This window comes from Mytilus edulis, chromosome 1 (genome assembly GCF_963676685.1).
Source record: "Mytilus edulis chromosome 1, xbMytEdul2.2, whole genome shotgun sequence".
Taxonomy (NCBI): Eukaryota; Metazoa; Mollusca; class Bivalvia; order Mytilida; family Mytilidae; genus Mytilus; species Mytilus edulis.
The window spans coordinates 85,137,791-85,156,109 of NC_092344.1; positions in this window are offsets into that span (position 1 = coordinate 85,137,791).

Here is an 18,319-nt window from a genome sequence, read left to right on the forward strand (position 1 = left end):
TAGAAAGAAATGCTTAAAAGCTGTTTTTTTCGCAGATGGCGGTATTTTGGGCAACTGTATGCGTTGTTATGATTTGCTGTTTGATTAGAAGTAAGCATAATTTTAGGGAATTTTATGATGTCAAAAACTTCTTTGATAGTCATAACAGGGTTTTACTTAGTTTTAATTGATTAGCATTTGCACCAGAAAGAAAAATTTGGGTTTTCACACATTTTGTTAACTTTTATTCGAATTTCAGGAAACATGTGCTCTCTGTCAAAAACACGCTTTAAATATAAAAAAATGCATTTGAATAATGACTGTTAATCTCTCTGCTAAAAGTTTAAATTGTTTGCATAAGTGAATTTAGTATATAAAAGTCATATTATGCAAACAGGCTGAAATCTTAGAAAATATCCACTTATTCGTCCTTGGCCTTTGATCTTGATTTGACGGAAATTGCACCGTACGATTTTTTTACGACCGGGCAAAACAGATAGTACAGATGTGTAGATTTCAAATGATATATAATTTAGCCGTGTGTTAGGTAGGTGCATTAAAAATTTAATTTTATGGTGAAAGTCACTCGCCTATTAGTCCTGCTTTCAAATTGTTTAAAAAAAAGAAAGACCAACGTAAATACACGTGTCTTGTCTTAGGGAGGGATAAATCGTACTTTGTTTGTAAAAAATCACTCTGAGTTAAACAAAAAGGTTCTGACATTTAACTTCTTAGGAAGAAAGAAAAGAAGTTAGTAGTATCCTTTAACTGAACTTTCCGCTATATAGATGATGTTCTCTTCCTAAATTATTCAAAATTTTGTGACTGTTTAACGCATCTATCCAATCGAACTTGAGATGAAGGATACACCATGTACAGTAAAGTTTGCGTCATATCTTGACTTGAATCTACCTGTATAGATTGACAATGAGTGGGGGTTAAGGATAAAAAATTCACGACAGAAGTGATTATTTTAGTTTCCCAATCGTGAAATTTCTATTTCTATGCAGCAACATTACATCAGCGCCTCCATATCGAATATATCTCCCTGCTGATACGATAATTCAGGTTTTGCATTTCCAAATATGATATGCTCACAAGGAAGCTATTTTACAAAGAGTTAAAAGTAGTGCAGTACCCTTTAAAACAAAATACGGACACATTCATGAGTTGGTTGTCCGACTGCTTTCAGGGCAATGGAATGTAAGCTGTACAGCCCGCTAACCACGATGATGAAGTACTTTATTTGGCTTTTTAACTTTTATACTGGCGAATATATATAATTTAGTCCTGGTATCTATGATGAGTTTATTTACAACCACTGGGTCGATGCCACTGCTGGTGGAGATTTATTTCCCCGAGGGTATCACAAGCCCAGTAGTCAGCACTTTTTGTGCTGACATGTATTATCATTGATATTGTTATATTTATAAATTAACTGTTTACAAAATTTTGATTTTTTTTTTTAAATACTAAGGCTTTTCTACCTCAGGCATATATTACCTTAGCTGTATTTGGCAACACTTTTAGGAATTTTGGATCTCAATACTCTTCAACTTCGTACTTTATTTGGCTTTTTTAACTTTTTTGAATTCGAGCGTCAATGATGAGTCTTTTGTAGATGAAACGCGTGTCTGGGGTATATATATATATATAATTTAGTCCTTGTATCTATGATGAGTTTATTTACTTGTCGATGAGTCACAGACATAGTATTAACGATGACAGAAAGCAGTATCCGTAACAGAGTCGTCAGACAGAGAATTGGAGGTCAATTATCAATTAATTAACACCTAGTATACAGACCCTCGGACGTCTGCAGTCAGCAAAATACTCCCCCATCCATAATGAGTTTTAGAGTGTATGCTGACGCGGGTTTTTACATAGACAACAATAAAGACTGAACAGCGTTGGATTTGTTCCTGTTATCGAAAGTTGTAAGGCGTTGATTCATTTACCAATAAACCAACATCGTAGATAGCGGGTAAAGAGGAGTTGACCCAGCACTTCCTTTTAGTTGTTATGACTGAGACGCGACTGATTCTGATGTCCAGATCACCTTTTATATCCCCCGTTTTCTATGTTGTGTTTTGTATATCACCAGCCCAGTAGTCAGCACTTCAGTTTTGACATGAATATCAATTATATGGTCATTTTCATAAACGACTGTTAGCAAAAGTATGAATCATTCGAAATATCAAGGATTTGTTTTTTATCCCAGAGATAGATAACCTTAGTCGTATGTGGCACAATTTATTTTGGAATTTTGGACCTTCAATGCTCTTCAACCTTATACTTGTTTGGCTTTCTAACTGTTTTGATCGGATTTGTCTTATGTAGACGAAATGCGAGGCTGCTGTATTAAATTATAAGACTTCTTAGGAAGAAAGAAAAGTATCCTTTAACTGAACTTTCCGCTATATAGATGATGTTCTCTCCCTAAATTATTCAAAATTTGGTGACTGTTGAACGCATCTATCCAATCGAACTTGAGATGAAGGATACAACATGTACAGTAAAGTTTGCGTCATATCTTGACTTGAATCTACCTGTATAAATTGACAATGAGTGTGGGTTGAGGACAAATGGTCGATGAGTCACAGACATAGTTTTAAGTATTAACAATGACAGAAAGCTATATCCGTACCAGAGTCGTCAGACAGAGAAATGGCGGTCAATTATCAATTACTTAACACTTAGAATACAGACCCTCGGACGTCAGTCGGCAAAATACTCCCCCATCGATAATGAGTTTTAGAGTGTATGCTGACGCGGGTTTTTACATAGACAACAATAAAGACTGAACAGCGTTGGATTTGTTCCTGTTATCGAAAGTTGTAAGGCGTTGATTCATTTACCAATTAACCAACATCGTAGATAGCGGGTAAAGAGGAGTTGACCTAGCACGTCCTTTCAGTTGTTATGACTGAGACGCGACTGATTCTGATGTCCAGATCACCTTTTATATCCCCCGTTTTCTATGTTGTGTTTTGTTTATCACCAGCCCAGTAGTCAGCACTTCAGTTTTGACATGAATATCAATTATATGGTCATTTTCATAAACGACTGTTAGCAAAAGTATGAATCATTCGAAATATCAAGGATTTTTTTTTTATCCCAGAGATAGATAACCTTAGTCGTATGTGGCACAATTTTTTGGAATTTTGGACCTCAATGCTCTTCAACCTTATACTTGTTTGGCTTTCTAACTGTTTTGATCGGATTTGTCTTATGTAGACGAAATGCGAGGCTGATGTATTAAATTATAAGACTGATAACTTTGATAATTGTTCACACCACAGGTTCGGTGCCACTGCTTGGTGACGTTCCGTCTCTAAAAGTATCACCAGCCCAGTAGTCAACACTTCGGTGTTGACATGAATATCAATTATATGGTCATTTTTGGAAAATGACGCTTTCAGCAGCATGTTTCCGATACTGCTGACCTGAACTTCCATTACATTTCTCTGCCTACCGCGCTTGGTCCGTGTTTACTTTCCATTACATTTCTCCGTCTACCGCGCTTGGTTTTGTATTTACTATTTTACATACAGACTGGAATCAGCTTGACGTATTATCATTAATGTGAAGTAATCAACCAGTATTACTCGGAATTATCCTGACATCTTTTGGATAGATACTTGACAGATTTACGAAGTTTTGAATAATCGGAAATTAGTAAACGCGGTGCGTATGAATCGTCTGATGACACTTGGTCTCCGGTCCTTTTATTACCAAATAGATCGAAGTGTACCAACACGATGTTCTTAAGATACTCATAAATCTATTTCTATAACTTTATTGATTATGTGAAGTAAAACTAAAACATTGTTAGAACAATAAAGATATATAATTAATCGGGGGAAAGCTTATTAGTCTTTTCGTTTTACAAACAACTGCTTTTATTATAAGAAAATATAATGTATCCATGTTGGTCAACTTTCTACTGGTTATAAGACAGATCGAAATATTGCGACTTGTTTACGTTTCTGTTTCACTTTCTCAGAATAAGTGTTTAATTATCGATCTCGATAGTTTAGACTTCGTTACTATCGTACGCATTAATTTGACGATCTTTTCTGCATTACTTGTCAATCTAAACTTCAAATATGTTCAAATAACATAGAAAGGAAGTTATATTTCTTACTAATCCGTAAGTCCGGTCGGGGTAGCGTTATTAAAATTTACAAGTCCGAGCTGAAAATTTAATACTAGTCTGGGGCATCGGGCTAGTGGTTAACGACGCAGACTGGGTCACCCCCGACTCAAATCTTTGTTTACAAAGTTACAGCAGCAGAGTCTGTAACAGTCTGTTTCTGTATGGCATGTGAATAAATTGTCCATATCGATACTGGCTTTGAGAGAGCGCCGCCGATTTATTGGCGGGGCTTGAGAACATAGATATGAAGCCTTCTACGTTTGATGCGTGCACAATAGTGTCGTCTAGCTGATTTGACGCGATCACTATGAAGTGGTTTCTAGTTTCATATAAAGCGACCTGACTGACATGAAATAACAAAATCAAAGGAGTGTCCCTATTTGTCTAATCTTCAAGGTGAAATTAAAGTCGTATAACAATATTATGCTATTGTGTAAATCTACAGAAATAGAATTTGCTTCAAGTAACAGAAATAACTTAACTATGTCACTAGTAACTTATCTAACGAGTATGTGGGTAATTAATCCTATAACATATGACCTCGGGAGCATTATGTACTATTTCTATTTACTGTTCTGAAAAAAAAATTAATATCAATATGACACACTTCGCATTCAAAAAAAAAAAAAAAATATCAGTATAAGAACGTTAAAAAATAAGAATGCGAAGTCATATGTTATAGGACTAGTGGGGTACAGTACTTGCAACCTTAGGCGTTACTATTTCAGCGATCAATCAGCGGTCATCGATCAGTCACCGATCAGTCAAGTTCGCGTCAAACTCACGTCAGCAATCCGTCAGACTTATAGTAAAAGTAATTGACTGATCGGACTGATCGGACGGATAGTACCGATCGACCTTGATGACGGATTGAACTTTAATACGTCACATGATAAACTAATACAAATTACGGAATCTTAGTTTCGTTTAATTTAATTAAAATGGCGACTCGTGAAAATCGAACGTTCAGTGATACATTTTGTTTATCAATTATTTAGCAAAGTTTTATGAATTGAAATGAAAAGAAATGTACAGATAAAACCTAAATTAAAATATCATCACTAAAGAATGGTCTTTTTCGTTTTATTTAATAGGTTATATACATGTATTTCCAAACCCGGCGAGTGTCTACATCGCGAAATGGATTTTATTATTTTCCAAACATACTCGGGAAAAACAAAATGAAAGGATCAGTTATTGAAAAATGTAGTCTATTTTTTTCAATATTTCAAATTTTTGTATCCTTATCATCATATAATTCTTTAAAAAAAACTTATCATAATCATGGACTTTCTATATTCTCGTCACAATCGAAGCCTTTAAAATAACAAATTATCAAAATAAATGCTGTTTTTTTAAACAAGAAATATGAATAATTTTAAACAACGCAAACAACATTACATTATATTTTTCTGATAGTCTTTTTTTACCTTAATAAAAAAATTAACTACTCCTAAACAATAAAAAGTACAAAAATCCAATGGTGGTAAACATAAATATATTCCTTAAAAATAAATAAATAAATTTAGGCAGATTTATTCTTGAATAATTCACATTTTCTACAAAATACATATGAAAATCATTTATAACAACTGATTGCAATTGAAATTATAATATTTTCCAATATGAGAAGAAATATTTGCATCTTTGGCAACGCGTACAAAAAAATAATATCTTTTTCCATAAAGTAGGCATGTTTTATGAAGAACAGCCAATCCTGATGTACAAAAAGTACTCAAATCATATGACGGTTAATAATTTGTATCAAAATAAATCAATAACTGCATTCTTATTCCACAAAAATAAAAGTTTAAGTATTTTAATTCTCACTTAATCTCAATTCTAATAAGAAGACTTGTCTCAAGAATGCAAGATGGTAAAAATAACTGATTTCAAATAGAATAGTATCATTTCTGATAAAAAGAATAATAATTTTGGTTATTTTAAACAATGCAAAAAAAATTTTAGTATGATTTTTCTGATATTCTTTTAATTTTATGACAAAAAAACTATTCTAAACTATATAAAGTACAAAAATTTAATGGCGGTCAATAATTTTCAGTAAAATGAAGAAATATTTGCATTTTAGGCAACGCGTACAAAAATTTAGTATCTTTTTCTTTAAAGTAAGCATATTTTATGAAGAACAGCCAATCTTGATGTACAAAAAGTACTCAAATCATATGACAGTTAATAATTTGTATCAAAATAAATCAATAACTGCATTCTTATTCCACAAAAATAAAAGTTTCAGTATTTTAATTCTCATTATATCTCAATTCTGATTAAAAGACTTGTCTCAAGATGGTAAAAATAACTGATTTCAAATAAAATAGTATCACTTTTGATAAAAAGAAGAATAATTTTGGTAATTCTAAACAATGCGAACAAAATTTTAGTATGATTTTTCTGATATTCTTTTAATTTTATGACAATAAAAACTATTCTAAACTATAAAAAGTACAAAAATTTAATGGTGGTCAATAGTTTTCAGTAAAATGAAGAAATATTTGCATTTTAGGCAACGCGTACAAAAATTTAGTATCTTTTTCCTTAAAGTAAGCATATTTTATGAAGAACAGCCAATCTGGATGTACAAAAAGTACTCAAATCATATGACGGTTAATAATTTGTATCAAAATAAATCAATAACTGCATTCTTATTCCACAAAAATAAAAGTTTAAGTATTTTAATTCTCATTATATCTCAATTCTGATTAGAAGACTTGTCTCAAGATGGTAAAAATAACTGATTTCAAATAAAATAGTATCATTTTTGATAAAAAGAGGAATAATTTTGATTATTTAAAACAATGCAAACAAAATTTTAGTATGATTTTTCTGATATTCTTCTAATTTTATGACAAAAAAACTATTCTAAACTATAAAAAGTACAAAAATTTAATGGCGGTCAATAGTTTTCAGTAAAATGAAGAAATATTTGCATTTTAGGCAACGCATACAAAAATTTAGTATCTTTTTCCTTAAAGCAAGCATATTTTATGAAGAACAACCAATCTTGATTTACAAAAAGTACTCAAATCATATGACGGTTAATAATTTGTATCAAAATAAATCAATAACTGCATTCTTATTCCACAAAAATAAAAGTTTAAGTATTTTAATTCTCATTATATCTCAATTCTGATTAGAAGACTTGTCTCAAGATGGTAAAAATAACTGATTTCAAATAAAATAGTATCATTTTTGATAAAAAGAAGAATAATTTTGGTAATTCTAAACAATGCAAACAAAATTTTAGTATGATTTTTCTGATATTCTTTAAATTTTATGACAAAAAAACTATTCTAAACTATAAAAAGTACCAAAATTTAATGGCGGTCAATAGTTTTCAGTAAAATGAAGAAATATTTGCATTTTAGGCAACGTGTACAAAAATTTAGTATCTTTTTCCTTAAAGTAAGCATATTTTATGAAGAACAGCCAATCTGGATGTACAAAAAGTACTCAAATCATATGACGGTTAATAATTTGTATCAAAATAAATCAATAACTGCATTCTTATTCCACAAAAATAAAAGTTTAAGTATTTTAATTCTCATTATATCTCAATTCTGATTAGAAGACTTGTCTCAAGATGGTAAAAATAATGATTTCAAATAAAATAGTATCATTTTTGATAAAAAGAAGAATAATTTTGGTAATTCTAAACAATGCAAACAAAATTTTAGTATGATTTTTCTGATATTCTTTTAATTTTATGACAAAAAAACTATTCTAAACTATAAAAAGTACAAAAATTTAATGGCGGTCAATAGTTTTCAGTAAAATGAAGAAATATTTGCATTTAGGCAACGCGTACAAAAATGTAGTATCTTTTTCCTTAAAGTAAGCATATTTTATGAAGAACAGCCAATCTGGATGTACAAAAAGTACTCAAATCATATGACAGTTAATAATTTGTATCAAAATAAATCAATAACTGCATTCTTATTCCACAAAAATAAAAGTTTCAGTATTTTAATTCTCATTATATCTCAATTCTGATTAGAAGACTTGTCTCAAGATGGTAAAAATAACTGATTTCAAATAAAATAGTATCACTTTTGATAAAAAGAAGAATAATTTTGGTAATTCTAAACAATGCGAACAAAATTTTAGTATGATTTTTCAGATATTCTTTTAATTTTATGACAAAAAAACTATTCTAAACTATAAAAAGTACCAAAATTTAATGGCGGTCAATAGTTTTCAGTAAAATGAAGAAATATTTGCATTTTAGGCAACGCGTACAAAAATTTAGTATCTTTTTCCTGAAAGTAAGCATATTTTATGAAGAACAGCCAATCCTGATGTACAAAAAGTACTCAAATCATATGACGGTTAATAATTTGTATCAAAATAAATCAATAACTGCATTCTTATTCCACAAAAATAAATAAAGTTTCAGTATTTTAATTCTCATTATATCTCAATTCTGATCACAAGACTTGTCTCAAGATGATAAAAATAACTGATTTCAAATAAAATAGTATCATTTTTGATAAAAAGAAGAATAATTTTGGTTATTTAAAACAATGCAAACAAAATTTTAGTATGATTTTTCTGATATTCTTTTAATTTTATGAAAAAAAACCTATTCTAAACTATAAAAAGTACAAAAATTTAATGGCGGTCAATAGTTTTCAGTAAAATGAAGAAATATTTGCATTTTAGGCAATGCATACAAAAATTTAGTATCTTTTTCCTTAAAGCAAGCATATTTTATGAAGAACAACCAATCTTGATGTACAAAAAGTACTCAAATCATATGACGGTTAATAATTTGTATCAAAATAAATCAATAACTGCATTCTTATTCCACAAAAATAAAAGTTTCAGTATTTTAATTCTCATTATATCTCAATTCTGATTAGAAGACTTGTCTCAAGATGGTAAAAATAACTAATTTCAAATAAAATAGTATCACTTTTGATAAAAAGAAGAATAATTTTGGTAATTCTAAACAATGCGAACAAAATTTTAGTATGATTTTTCTGATATTCTTCTAATTTTATGAAAAAAAACTATTCTAAACTATAAAAAGTACAAAAATTTAATGGCGGTCAATAGTTTCCAGTAAAATGAAGAAATATTTGCATTTTAGGCAACGCATACAAAAATTTAGTATCTTTTTCCTTAAAGCAAGCATATTTTATGAAGAACAACCAATCTTGATGTACAAAAAGTACTCAAATCATATGACGGTTAATAATTTGTATCAAAATAAATCAATAACTGCATTCTTATTCCACAAAAATAAAAGTTTAAGTATTTTAATTCTCATTATATCTCAATTCTGATTAGAAGACTTGTCTCAAGATGGTAAAAATAACTGATTTCAAATAAAATAGTATCATTTTTGATAAAAAGAGGAATAATTTTGGTTATTTAAAACAATGCAAACAAAATTTTAGTATGATTTTTCTGATATTCTTTTAATTTTATGAAAAAAAACCTATTCTAAACTATAAAAAGTACAAAAATTTAATGGCGGTCAATAGTTTTCAGTAAAATGAAGAAATATTTGCATTTTAGGCAATGCATACAAAAATTTAGTATCTTTTTCCTTAAAGCAAGCATATTTTATGAAGAACAACCAATCTTGATGTACAAAAAGTACTCAAATCATATGACGGTTAATAATTTGTATCAAAATAAATCAATAACTGCATTCTTATTCCACAAAAATAAAAGTTTCAGTATTTTAATTCTCATTATATCTCAATTCTGATTAGAAGACTTGTCTCAAGATGGTAAAAATAACTAATTTCAAATAAAATAGTATCACTTTTGATAAAAAGAAGAATAATTTTGGTAATTCTAAACAATGCGAACAAAATTTTAGTATGATTTTTCTGATATTCTTCTAATTTTATGAAAAAAAACTATTCTAAACTATAAAAAGTACAAAAATTTAATGGCGGTCAATAGTTTCCAGTAAAATGAAGAAATATTTGCATTTTAGGCAACGCATACAAAAATTTAGTATCTTTTTCCTTAAAGCAAGCATATTTTATGAAGAACAACCAATCTTGATGTACAAAAAGTACTCAAATCATATGACGGTTAATAATTTGTATCAAAATAAATCAATAACTGCATTCTTATTCCACAAAAATAAAAGTTTAAGTATTTTAATTCTCATTATATCTCAATTCTGATTAGAAGACTTGTCTCAAGATGGTAAAAATAACTGATTTCAAATAAAATAGTATCATTTTTGATAAAAAGAGGAATAATTTTGGTTATTTAAAACAATGCGAACAAAATTTTAGTATGATTTTTCTGATATTCTTTTAATTTTATGAAAAAAAACCTATTCTAAACTATAAAAAGTACAAAAATTTAATGGCGGTCAATAGTTTTCAGTAAAATGAAGAAAGATTTGCATTTTAGGCAACGCGTACAAAAATTTAGTATCTTTTTCCTTAAAGTAAGCATATTTTATGAAGAACAGCCAATCTGGATGTACAAAAAGTACTCAAATCATATGACGGTTAATAATTTGTATCAAAATAAATCAATAACTGCATTCTTATTCCACAAAAATAAAAGTTTCAGTATTTTAATTCTCATTATATCTCAGTTCTGATTAGAAGACTTGTCTCAAGATGGTAAAAATAACTGATTTCAAATAAAATAGTATCATTTTCGATAAAAAGAAGAATAATTTTGGTAATTCTAAACAATGCGATAAATTGTTAATATTATTTCTTTGACATTCTTTTAATTTCATGAACAAACAACCTATTCGAAACTATAAAAAGTTCAAAAATCCAATGGCGGTCAATAATAACCATTTTCGTAGGAATAAGTTGATGTTAACAGAGTCGTATAATACAAATATGTATTAGATGTCTCTGCTGTTAACAATATTTAATACAAAACTTTTAATCAACACAAACAATTTAACGCTCTAAGCATCTTGTTCTGTTATACTATTTTCACTTTTTTATTGCAACTAATTTTATTACAAATTAACGTGTAAATTAAGGTGTCTTCGTAGAGGTCCGCGTTCATCGTTTGTAAACACTGTCGAGTTCGGTTTACATAAGAATTTTAAATATATACGTATCCGTCCGATCCGTGCATAAATTTAATTTACTGATCGATCGGTGACAGTTGTCAGGGTAACTCTCACATAGGTTATTTGACTTATCTGACGGATCCTATGGGTCACCGATCACCGATCACTCATCGATCAGTCAAACATCCGTCACCGATCATTCACCGATCAGTCAAGTTCACGTCAAACAGTAACGCCTAAGGTTGCAAGTACTGTATAAGAGCTTGTTACAACAGGCTCATCATAATCACATTTGGTTTGAAAGGGATACTAGTAGTCTTTCTTGATTTAGAAAAATGTAATTGCAAGAAAAAAATTACACATTACTTAGAATACTTTAGATCATTTAGGTAGTCTTTATTTAGTATGTACAAAAGAACAGCCAGTAGTCATTGAATATTGTAGATCATTTAAATAGTCTTGGCCTATTTATTAGTACAAAAGAACAGCTAGTAGTCATTGGATATTGTAGATCATTCCAATATTCTTGACCTATTTATTTGTACAAAAAAAAACCCAGCCAGTAGTCATTGGATACTGTAGATCATTTAAATAGTCTTGACCTATTTATTTATACAAAAAAAAAACAAACAGCCAGTAGTAATTGGATACTGTAAATCATTCAAGTAGTCTTGACTCTTGACCTATTTATTTGTACTAAAAAAACAGTCAGTTGTCATCTTTACTTCACACACACACATATACGAATATCAATTATATGATTACGAGACATGTTGCAATGTTAGACTTATTACGGTATGAAAAAATCAAGATTTGCATAAAAATATCCCAATATTAGAGGCAGTGGTGTCATTTTTCTTCAGAGCTTTCAGCTCTTTGATTATAGATTTACTGTTTGCAAAAGTCTGAATTTTAAGAAATACTAAAGATATTCTTATCCCAGTCATAAATTACCTTAGCCTTTTCGCAAACTTATTTGCGAATTTTTGGTTCACAATGCTTTTCAGCTGAATACTTTTGACATGATCTGAGCGTCACTGATGAGTCTTTTGTAGCCGAAACGCGCGTCTGGCTTATCAAATTAACAGCCTGGAAGCTTTGATAACAATAAACTTTTTTTTTGTATTTTGGACTTTTTTCTTTCAATGTAGTTCCGTCTTATGAGTGTGAATGTCTCATTCGTATAGTGTGCCCCTCTTGAAGATCATTGAAGGTAATTCAAAATCGAATATTCCCAAAAGTTGTATTAAGTACAGCTTATGCAATCAATTCCTACAGGAATTAAAATTCATGTTTACACAAAAGTTCCGTCTACTTAGATTCGGCAACCTTAGGATTTATGATAGCACTGAATTAGTAGAAATATAATTAATAACACCAAAGATTCTCTTGTAGGCACAACCGATATTATATTGCAATTATTATGTTGTGGTACTATGTGCAACTCTGTCCCTCCAACGAAACAATCTTCATAATAAATATACATCATAATAATTTTGATTTGAAATTTCAGACTTAAGACAATATGAATAAATAAACAAGAAATTGTCCATAGTACACGGATGCCCCACTCCCACTATCATTTTCTATGTTCAGTGGACCGTGAAAGTGGGGTCAAAACTTTAATTTGGAATTAAAATTAGAAAGATCATATCATAGGGAACATGTGTACTAAGTTTCAAGTTGAAGTAACTTTAACTTCATCAAAAACTACCTTGACCAAAAACTTTAACCTGAACTTTGCACTATCATTTTCTATGTTCAGTGGACCATGAAATTGGGGTCAAAACGATAATTTGGCATTAAAATTAGAAAGATCATATCATGGGGAACATGTGTATTAAGTTTCAAGTTGATTGGACTTCAGCTTCATTAAAAACTACTTCGACCAAAAACTTTAACCGGACGGACGAACGGAGGCACAGATCAGAAAACATAATGCCCCTCTACTATCGTAGGTGGGGCATAAAAAATCACGTTGATCTCATTTAAACTTATTCAAACGAACATTTACGATAGAGATTTTCAACTTGTTCAACTATCCCTGGTGTCTGTGTTAGATTATGGTCTATTGGTCTGTTTTGCTTAGTTGCATTTACAAAAAAGAAATTTGATTTGGGTACTTTGTCCTCGCAAAATCGAATGGAACTGACTTAATCATATCTAAGAATATCTGAGAAAAAAATTAATTTTCTTTTCCACAAGCCAATAGGAACAATATGAAACATGTCACAAAGTTCTATTACAGTTTCAGGTGTAATGTGATCTTTCTGTTTTTATTTATGGAAATCTTAAAGAAACTTCATGAATGATGATATGCCAGTGTTTGGGGTTTTTTAAGCCGATTTATATCATGTGACAATTTCATACCGTATATTACTGCATTACAAATGTATGAACAGGGTGGTAACTTGAACCAAACCCTGAGTTAGTAAATGAAACGTGCCCATCGTACAAAAGAATAAACAAGTGCGTTTTTTCTGTAATGTCACTTTAAGAGTTGATCAACTGTTCACATTTCTTCGGGCACATGTAAATACCAACTTCTGACGTATTGTTCTAGACGGTCTTCTCCATTGTGCGATTATATTTGACCTCTGTCAAAACTAAAACACTCTTTGCTTGCCTCTACGTACAATTCGTTTAGTTAAATTTTACTAAAATAAAAATCAGTGATTAATTTAAAATATCCGAGTCGATCCACCATCATATATTAAATTGATGCCGATGTCTATGTAACGACACAGTTGTCTTATGCGGAACTCTGATATCACGTTCTGTTGTTTTATTATTACTTGATAATATTTTGTCTTTACATAATATGGTTTTAATTTTACGTAATGATGTACATGTTTTGATATAACTCAATATGGAATAGTCATTAGTATACTTAATTATATTTCGACATTACACGATATGGTTTCGTATTGAATTGATATAGTTTTTTCATTGCTTGATATGGTTTTGTCATTACTCGATGTGGTTTCACCATTATTTAATGTAGTTGTTTCATTAGGCAATATGTTTCAACATTGCTTGATGTGTATGTGAGTTAACGTAATGTAGTTGTTTCATTAGGCAATATGTTTCAACATTGCTTGATGTGTATGTGACTTAACGTAATGTAGTTGTTTCATTACATGATGTGGTTTTGTTATTTCGTAATGATGATTTGCCAATTATTTATATGGTTTTAACATTACGTAATGATGTTTTAAAATTTGACGATTTGACACTACAGGATGTGTTTGTTTCAGTATTTGATGTCGTCCTTTCATTCTTTCTTTTAGTTATCACATAACGTAGTTCTTCTCGTACGAAATATGTAGTAGGATTCCACCTAGACACTAGTAGGAATGAAGTAGGAATCTATCTAGAATCAAAGATTCCATATAGAAAGTAGGCGGACATGGAAAAATGAACAAAATTCGGATTGGATTTTTTTATATTCCTACTACCAAAATCCTACTACCTAGGTGGAAGCTTCAGTCTTAGATGATTCTTCACTATCGTCAGTTGCAGTCAAAGTCTGACAATTTGGACTCTCTTCTTCATCTTTCTTTCGTTTCGAACGAACAACAAATTTATCCATGTTGAAATTTTGTTTACCTATGCACGAGTTATCGTTCTAAACTAGGATACTAGAATCGGGATTCGTGGGTTATGTATAAATAATAATACACATTAGAATTAAAATTTTTATTTTTAATTTTTTTTTTTCAAAGGGGGTATAATCGGTAAATTTATGTATAGGCACGTGCCTATTCGAGCCTTAGGTAGCTACGCCCCTGTTCATCTTAAAAGTCTATATGGATTTTTGTCTGTTTTGAAAATTTGATTTGATTATTTATTTTCCTACTACTTGTACAAGATTCCTACCAGAATCAATTTATAGATTCCTACCAGAAAATCTTTCTACCTGGAATTATCTTGAACTGGATTCCTGTTTGCTATGAAAACACATATTGCAGTGTTAAATGCAAGCAAGTTCCAGTTTACAAATTCAAAAATTGGAAGGGAAAAGAATGAAAAGTTGTGTTGGAACACAATGCTGCAAGCTAGGGTCACACAATTACAATATAGAAATGTCAGAACATATGGCTTATGAAGACTGAAGGTAATTCTTTTCCATTCAAAATGATTTTTTTATCTGCCTGCCAAAAATATTTCATTATCAATTAATTCAACAATAGTGCATAATTTTACTCATTATTTGTTCATAACTCTTAATTTCAACTAGGCATATTTTGGGCTTATCTTCATGTTTATGTATTACACATTTTCTAGCTTGCATATATTGCAGTTTCCTTATACATTTCAAAAGTCTATTTTAAAAAAAAAAATTATTTCATGAATTTCCTTTGTTCTTTGTTGTTGAGATTCAAACTTAAATCATTGACCCAGTTGTGTATTTGTGAATAAACATTTACTTGTATATTTTTAGATTCCTACCAGAAAATATTTTTCTGGGTGGAATTTTGAAAAATTCCTACTAGGTTTTCTAGTAGGAATTTTATTTTCCTACCAATAGTTATCAAAGGTACCAGGATTATAATTTAGTACGCCAGACGCGCGTTTCGTCTACATAAGACTCATCAGTGACGCTCATATCAAAATATTTATAAAGCCAAAAAAGTACAAAGTTGAAGAGCATTGAGGATCCAAAATTCCAAAAAGTTGTACCAAATACGACTAAGGTAATCTATGCCTGGAATAAGAAAATCCTTAGTTTTTCGAAAAATTCAAACTTTTGTAAACAGGAAATTTATAAAATGACCACATTATTGATATTCATGTCAACACCGAAGTGTTGACTACTGGGCTGGTGATACCCTCGGGGACGAAACGTCCACCAGCAGTGGCATCGACCCAGTGGTGTAAATAGTTATCAAAGGTACCAGGATTATAATTTAGTACGCCAGACGCGCGTTTCGTCTACATAAGACTCATCAGTGACGCTCATATCAAAATATTTATAAAGCCAAAAAAGTACACTTATTCCTGCTAATTTGCATATTCCTGGTAGGATTATACAATATTCCTACTAAGAAATTCCTGCTAATTTAAATTTTTCGGCTATTTTCCGTGCGGATTCCTACTACTGTCTGACTGAAATATCACTATTTTCTGGTAGGAATTCAGAGCAATATTCCTACTATATTCCGTGTACATTCCATCTGGAATATTTCATATAGGTTTTTTTTAAATCTGCAATTTTTGAAACAAAATTAATAGCAGTTTTAGGTTTCTTTGGAATTTCAACCAAATATGAAGAACTGGATCTTCCATCACTGTATTGGATACCTAAAGTACATAAGTGTCCTTACAAACAACGGTATATTGCTGGGTCTTCCAAATGTTTTACGGAACCTCTTTCTAAATTATTAACATATATTTTATCAGCAATCAAAACCGGGCTTCAACGTTATTGTGAAACTGCCTATTCAAGGGTGTGAATACTAAACAATTCTAAAGATCTGTTAGAGTACATACATTATAAGACTCTTTAATCTTGCAATAGTATTAAAACATTTGACTTTTCTACACTTTACACAACTAACAAACATTCCCCATTCCAAACTAAAAGACAAATTGGAAGAGTTGGTATTTCTTTGTTTCATAAATAAAGAATGGCAAACGTACATACAAATATCTTGTCTAGGGGAGGGATAAATCCTACTTTGTAAAGAATTACTCTGATTCAAACAAAAAGTTCTCTTAAACTGACATTATCAAGATGCTTGATTTCTTGATTGATAAAATTGAGAATGGAAATGGGGAATGTGCCAAAGAGACAACAACCCGACCATAGAGCAGACAACCGCAGAAGGTCACCAACAGGTCTTCAATGCAACGAGAAATTCTCGCACATAACATAACATATTTGTTACGTTTGGAAGACGTGTTTTTCAACAGACTGTCGGAATTCCAAGGGAACCAATTGTGCCCTCTTCTTGCCGACTTGTTTCCATATTTTTTTTAGGCTGTTTTTCATACAGGAACTTATTAGAAAGAACGATAAGAAGTTAGAAATATCCGTTTATTTCACTATCCGCTATAAAGATGATGTTTTCTCACTAAATAATTCAAAAGTTAGTGACTACGTTGAACGAATCTATCTCATCGAACTAGAGATAAAGGATACTACAGATACAGTTACGTCTGTCTCATATATAATCTTGACTTACATCTAGAAAATGACAATGATGAGGGTTGGTTGAAAACAAAATTGTAGGACATAAGAGATGATTTCAGCTTCCCAATTGTGAACTTCCTATTTCTATGTAGCAACATTCCAGCAAGGCCTGCATACGGAGTATATATCTCACAAGAAAGCTATTAAACCAAGAGTTCAAAATGGTGAAGTTGAAATCATCCCTTTGTAAATAATACGGACGACATCACGAGTTGGTTGACCGTTATGGAATAATTTAACCGTTTCACAGATAATATCGGATATGTTCCTTATGTCGTAACTTATTTTACCTGTATGAAATATTCCAGGTGGAATGTACAATATATGGAATATAGTGGAATATAGTAGGAATATTGCTCTGAATTCCTACCAGAAAATAGTGATGTTTCAGTTAGACAATAGTAGGAATCCGAACGGAAAATAGCCGAAAAATTTAAATTAGCAGGAATAATTTGGTAGGAAAATAAAAATTTTACTAGGAAACCTGGTAGGAATTTTTCAAAATAGTTTCTGGTAGGAATCTAAAAATATACAAAATGTAAGTGTTTATTCACAGATACACAACTGGGTCAACGATTTACAAAGGAAATTCATGGAATAAAATGAATTCATTTTTAGAAAAATGGACTTTTGAAATGTGTAAGGAAACTGCAATATATGCAAGCAAGAAATTGTGTAATACATAAACATGAAGATAAGCCCAAAATATGCCTAGTTAAAATTAAGAGTTATGAACAAATAATGAGTAAAATTATGCACTATTGTTGAATTAATTGATAACTGAATATTTTTGGCAGGCAGATAAAAAAATCATTTTGAATGTAAAAGAATTACCTTCAGTCTTCATAAGCCATAAACTTTTGAATTTGTGAACTGGAACTTGCTTGCATTTAACACTGCAATATGTGTGCTCATAGCAAACAGGAATCCAGTTCAAGATAATTCCAGGTAGAAA